General features: G+C 38.5%; 1 long non-coding RNA gene across 1 annotated transcript; it reads right to left on the minus strand.

The window, feature by feature from the left end:
* Positions 1–346: 346 nt before the first annotated feature.
* Positions 347–5202, minus strand: LOC136664310 (uncharacterized). Its single transcript, XR_010795113.1, has 3 exons — positions 5090–5202; positions 1531–1605; positions 347–1285 (listed from the first exon to the last, which is right to left on the minus strand). It is a non-coding gene; the product is annotated as an uncharacterized lncRNA (long non-coding RNA).
* Positions 5203–7110: the final 1908 nt, after the last annotated feature.

Below are 7110 nucleotides of genomic sequence, written 5' to 3' on the forward strand. Positions count from 1 at the left end.
ACCCACTCATTAAATCTGACATTTAACAAATGTCTTAAATCAGATGTGACTAAGAAAAGAAAACATCTCCAAACTCTGCTGGACATTGCCTTATATTCTACTGAAAATGGAGTTGTATTAAGGATGCACTGATATGAGATTTCTGGGCCATGCCGCTATCCGGTATAATACATGTACATATCGATGCAGATGTTGATATACACATTCATTAAATACAGAAAGATAAGACACCCCGGATTAGCATAACGTCTTAACAACGGTACACAAACAATAACATAAAAAGGAGTCTCCTGAGAAAGTTGTTAGACACGTTTATTTAACGGTTCCTAAACTGGTCAGAGCTTTACTAGTTAAATTAAATTACAGATCTCCACAAACTAATACAACTATTAAAAATAAATGAACGTTAACAATACGCAGTACACAAATTAATGCCAGTAGACCTATAGCAATGTAACTGTTTGGAAATACAGTAATACAGAAATAAGAGCTTCAACACTGTCTTGTGAAGAATCTGAGGCCATTTTTATCAAGGCATCATTCTGATAAAAAGTTTGGGAACCACTGGTACAGCAGGTAGTGTTGCAGCCCTGCGGGTGACTGTCTGTGAGGAGTGTGGTGTGTTCTCTCTGTGTCTGCGTGGGTTTCCTCCGGGCGACTGTCTGTGAGGAGTGTGGTGTGTTCTCCCTGTGTCTGCGTGGGTTTCCTCCGGGCGACTGTCTGTGAGGAGTGTGGTGTGTTCTCCCTGTGTCTGCGTGGGTTTCCTCCGGGCGACTGTCTGTGAGGAGTGTGGTGTGTTCTCCCTGTGTCTGCGTGGGTTTCCTCCCACAGTCCAAAAACATACGTTGGTAGGTGAATTGGAGACTCAAACATGTCCTAGATGTGAGTGAATGTATGAGTGTGTGTGTTGCCCCGTGAATGACTGTTAAAAGACGAAGCCTTAAAGATGACACCCATTTCCTTTCATTCTCCACTTTTTTGCTCATTATTTAAGTCGATGAGCCCAACATTTGTCAGTATTTTACTGGATTCACGTAGATAAGAATAGAGTGTATTTTGGAGTAGTTCGGGTCTGATGCTTCTTGCCATTTTTTTTGTCCTTTGCTGCTGAAGCAACAGAACGTAGACCTTCCCTCTGATGTTCATGGTACAGACGTTCGAAGTCGTCAAGATGAAGTTACGCTGTTTAAACGCCACGCGTTGCCATTCTCTTCAGACCAGGGCGTTACATAACTGCCTTGTGTTTCCTGCACTGGAAGCTTGGGTTCGTGTTCGTCTGTTAACACTGAAGAGAACAGAACAATTATTAAATTGAAAGTATCGACATTGTCCTTTAAAGGATTTCTCCCTTAGAGAAAGGAGGCATGATGGGGTAAACGCGTCGACGCGACGTTTCTGGAGAGGTACGCGTCAGGCGCCGTGGGGTCAACGCTGAAATATAAATTGGGCTTGAGGTGGGGAGTTGAAACCACTAACTTCTAAACAGTTAACAATGTGTTAAATCCTTTATTATTGAAAGTTTAGATTTACCTGGCCCACCACAGCCACAGCAGAAGAACTGAGTCACTGCACTAAGAAAGCGTAGGAAGCAGCCGGTAAAGGCATCTGAAAGAATAAAAAAACGCACATTACGAAGAATTTTTTTTTAAAAACAAACAAACAAAAAAAAACATACCCTCCACGTTTTTCAGTTTAGGAAACATTCAGACACAGAAACAGAGATATACAGTGTTTAATACAGATATCATACCGTTGTCATATTCATATTAACATAATAATTCACAAAAAACAGTGTATGTATCAGGTGTACATTCGTTTCAAAAGGTTACAAATTTATGGAACCAGAAGTTGTCCTGCATCGCTCATGGAATCGTCTATAGCACCTTCATATTTAAGAGTGTTACAATGAAAGCTGCAGCGCCTGGAGAATGACTCCAAGCCCCCGGTCAATGTAAATGTGTGTGTAGGCATTCTAAATCAAGCTTTAACAGTAAATCTGTAAAATGTCAGTGAACTCGAGCAGCTGTGTGCCACACGTACGGGGAGACGAGGTTTCAGTCTCGGGTTCATCTTGAACGTAGGCAGTTAGGGATCGCTGTATTTAGCGTGTGTTGCATTTTTATATGTTTATATCGTGGTTCCATAGCACAGTGTTAGTCGAGAAAACGAGGTCGGTAAAGTTAAGTTTTTATTGGATATTCAGCGGATATTCGGGTTGCGCCCCTCCCCCTGCTCACAAGCAACGTCCTAAAATCTCTGAAACTTCATTTTCTTAATCGTCGAGGATCAGAGAACAAACTACAGTTATTATATATTTTTCAAAAAATACCGCATCTTTCCATTTCGCGGAGTAAATTTACTTAAAATAGCCGGAATGGCTGCAGCGGGCGCCCAAGACGTTAAGGGACCGTCGGCAAAGTGCGGAACCTATTTAAAAACGTAAACCATGCACATAGATCAGCAGCGAGCTGGTGACACTTACAAAGACTCAAAACATAATGTACAACAAACGGGAGGTACACACCTATATCCAACTTTAACAACCTAATTCATATTTATTTATGCATATGAATATTTAGTTTTAAGCAGTGTAAACATTTAAATTGTATTATTTAAATAATTTAATAAAATTATTTAAATTGTAAACATTTATATTTAGTGCATTTATAGCAAATAAATGGTTACTGTGAAGCATCCATATTATTATTCATAATTTAAAAAAACGTTGTGGTTCACAGAGATATACTTTAACAAAATACCACAAATTATATTTCGTAAAATGTGCCTCTATTCACGTTAAAATATTTTTCTTCATAAAATTAACTGATTTTCTCAGACATTCATGTGGCATACAGATCTAAAATACATTGTAGTCTACAGAGACACATCTGACCAACATACTACTGTCTTCAGTTTATTAAAATGCCTTTGTTAAATTTTGATAAATTTTTTTAATATTACAAATCGTTACTGTGAGACATCCGTATGATATATGGATCTAAAAATGGTTGTAGTCTACAGAGACACGTCTGACTAAAATACTACAACCTTTAGTTTTTTAAAATATGTCTTTGTTAAATTTTGATTATTTTTTTAAAATTACAAATTGCTACTGTGAGACATCCGTATGATACATGGATCTAAAACTGGATCTAAAAATATGGATGTCTCGCAGTAGCACTTCATAATTTTAAAAAATTAATCAAAATTTAACAAAGACATATTTTAAAAAACTAAAGGTTGCAGTTACCGCGACCCTGAAATGGAAAAGCTTAAAAGATGTATGTATGTATGTATGTATGTAAGGTTGTAGTATGTTGGTCAGATATGTCTCTGTAGACTACAACCAGTTTTAGATCCATATATCATATGGATGTCTCACAGTAGCAAATTGTAACTTTAAAAAATTAATCAAAATTGAACAAAAACATACTTTAAAAAATTAAAGTCTGTAGTATGTTGGTCAGATGTGTCTCTGTGGACTACAACTGATTTTAGATCAGTATGCCAAATGAATGTCTGAGACTATCAATTAATTTTATGAAGAAAAATATCATTTAAATTGAACAGAGGCACATTTCACATATCTCTGCAAACCATATTTTTTTAATTTGTAAGTAATATGGATGCTTCACAGTAACTGTTTATTTGCTATAAATGCCCTACATGTATATGTTTACAATGTGTACATTGCTATTGAACTAAATATTCACATGTATACATAAATAAAATCGATTAGGTTAAGGTTGGATATAGGTGTGTACCTCAAGTTTGTTGTACGTTATATTTTGAGTCTTTGTAAGTATCACCACCTAGCTGCTCATCTATGTGCATGGTTTACGTTTTTAAATAGGTTCCGCACTTTGCCGACGGTCCCTTAGCGTCTTGGGCGCCCGCTGCAGCCATTCCGGCTTTTTCCAGTAAATTTACTCCGCGAAATGGAAAGATGCGGTATTTTGGGAAATATATAATAACTGTAGTTTGTTCTCTGATACTCGACGATTAAGAAAATGAAGTTTCAGAGATTTTAGAACGTTGCTTGTGAGCGGTGGGAGGGGCGCAACCCCAATATACGCTGAATATCCAATAAAAACCTAACTTTACCGACCTATTAACTTCAAGCTCGTCGATATTTTGGAAATATAATGTTCATTTAGTTTTATTTATTGTAGCAATATGAACATTACAACAATGATTACACTAATCAAGACAACACAACATTAAACACAGACTCCAGAACTGAAAGTGGTAAAAAAAAAAAAATACTGTTCATGAAACCGTCTTTTTAACTTTCCACTTTTCCGAGCAGAAAGCGTGTGTTTATTCAGAGAAATCGGTTCATCCGCAGGCCATAGCGGTAGGTGTGCAGGAAACATGGTTAACCACACGTTGTTTCAGAAGAGTTGCTTGTCAGATTTTAGTGCGCAGATACTAGTGACTGAGCGGTAAAACTCAGTGCGCGTGAAGCCCTAAAACTTCATTTTCACTTAAACCAGCGGTAAGTGGTTTAATAAAATTGGTAATTTCTAATAACCGTGTTTTCTCAAACGGCGGCTGACGGAACCGCACCCCGGCTCCCGTGGGGTAAAAGAAAGTTGAAGTGTCCTGAACTTACCGCTTTGAAATATGTCCCTCTCACAACACTGTGCAGAACCGTAGCTTGTTTTCCAGAATATGTGTTAAACCAACGAAGATTTTATGGCACGTGAAACGCCACGTTCTGCTTAATCAATTCGAGCATAAATTCTTATAAACCTGCCAATCAAGTCTCAGACGCTGGATGCGATAACAAATGTTGCTTGGCACAGCACAATGAGAGATGATACTGATTGTCAAACTATTGTCTCTTGACTGATGTATACTACTCTAAGAATTCACGTCATAGATGGATAGATAGGTGAACGTATGAAGAGGACGATTTAAGAGTAGTCTCAGTACTCTCTCGAGCCGCTGAATCTAAACTGAAAGCAGCCCGTAGAATTTTCCAAACAGCGTTTTATTTTTTAGAAGCGGATATTATCTTAAGGATATCTTAAGGTATGGAATAAGATTATCTGTTTTTATTAGGTCCAGTAAAAGTAATCATTACCTCTATTAGACTCCATCAGAAACCCGTGGGGAACGGAGGAGATAAAGCGAGGAAGAGTTCAAAGCAACAAGCAGCGCGCTTCTCATTCGCTCGGGACGCGCTGGTGGTGTCTTATGGGAGGCGGTACCGATTCTTACGGTAGTAGGCAGATCTTTCACAAGTCCTGTTCAACCCCTGAGTGTCTCGCAGTATTTTCCCGGAAGTTATCCGCAGACACTAGCAACGCCGTAGAGTTACAGCAGAACAGACGCTAATATGATGAACGTTCAAAGCAGTGTTTTTTGACATTGTTGTTCCAAATTTTGACACATGTACACAACTATTACTTCCAGCCTCCACTGGAATTTATTCATTTACCTCAAATACATATTAAAAAACAATAAAATAACAGTCATTGTTAAACATATTTGCTCTAAATTGCTTCCCTCCACAAAACAAAATATAAAACAGCAAAAATGACACGTTTAAGCCCCTCCTCTCTTCAGTGACTGGTATGAAATTGCTTTAAGATATGCCTCATCTTGTTCTCCTCTTGGAAAACTCATCACCTGCTGCACGTTTAGCTCTCACAAACCCGCCCATCTTTTGCTAGTGGTGCTCAAACCTGTGTAGCTCGGTTGCCTTGGTGCAGGTTGGCAAATGTGGGGTGGTTAAGCTAAAGCTAAACAACAGTAAGGAATGTACAGCACCCTCCATAATTATTGGCACCCCTGGTTAAGAAGTGTTCTTTGGCTTCTAATAAATTATTTATAAATGTGTATTTTTACACACACTCACACCTACGGACACTTTTGAGTCGCCAATCCACCTACCAATGTGTTTTTGGACTGTGGGAGGAAACCGGAGCATCCGGAGGAAACCCACGCAGACACAGGGGAGAACACACCACACTCCTCACAGACAGTCACCTGGAGGAAACCACACGGACACAGGGAGAACACACCACACTCCTCACAGACAGTCACCCAGAGGAAACCCACACAGACACAGGGAGAACACACCACACTCCTCACAGACAGTCACTCGGAGTGGGAATCGAACCCACAACCTCCAGGCCCCTGGAGCTGCGCCACCGTGCTGCCCCGAATAAAATCATGTGTGCCACAATTATTGACATCCCTGGTGTTAGTAATTTGTACAACCTCCTTTAACCTGCCTATTACTAAGATACCATAGTCTAAAATATGTCTGTTTTGCTGGGAATTGTGCCAGTGGAAAAACAAATTCGGTGGTAAAATCACCATTAGACAGCTGTCTCTATCATCATCAAAACATTTGTTGAAGAATGCATTTCCTTCCCTCAAGTTCGGTTCCAGAGCTTTGAAGCAGTCTAGCACCTTAATTTATTTAAATATTTATACTTTTTTTTTTTATATGTAGTTCAAGAGTTACCACTTTAGCCACTTTTTGTTACCCCATGTCCCTAACGTTTTTGAGATGTTTTGCTGCCATCAAGGTCTAACTGGGTTAATATTTTTCAGGAAAAGTTTCATTTTCAACATATGATACGCGTTCAATGTTCTATTGTGAATAAAATATGGGTCTTTGTGAGATATAAAAAATTTATTTACACTTTATCAAATTAATATTTTGCCTCATCCTGTCTTTGGCATCCCAACTGAATGGTCGTCTTTTTAATTTATCTAGTGGTTCTATTTTTGTGTTAGAACAAAGGGGAAATAAAAACATATATATGACACAAACAAACACATACAAGAAACAAACATAAAATAAAAATATACAAAAATAATAATGTTTCAATTTACATAATAAGTTAAATTAAAATTTAAGTTCAACTGACACATGTTGGTCAATTTAAACTCTACTCAATTTAAAAATAGTGCTGTTGGGATAATGGATGATGGACAGCAGTGCAGACTTCCTGAGAATTTGTGGAAGACACCTTGAGGGGACGGAGACTCATTTTGGGAAGACGCCGAGTTGTTGACTGGAGAAGCGTGTCTGTAGTTCAGTCTGCCTGCATCACAAAAACAAACAGGGCACAGGGGTTAAACACTCAT

Source organism: Hoplias malabaricus, chromosome 13 (assembly GCF_029633855.1).
Source record: "Hoplias malabaricus isolate fHopMal1 chromosome 13, fHopMal1.hap1, whole genome shotgun sequence".
NCBI lineage: Eukaryota > Metazoa > Chordata > Actinopteri > Characiformes > Erythrinidae > Hoplias > Hoplias malabaricus.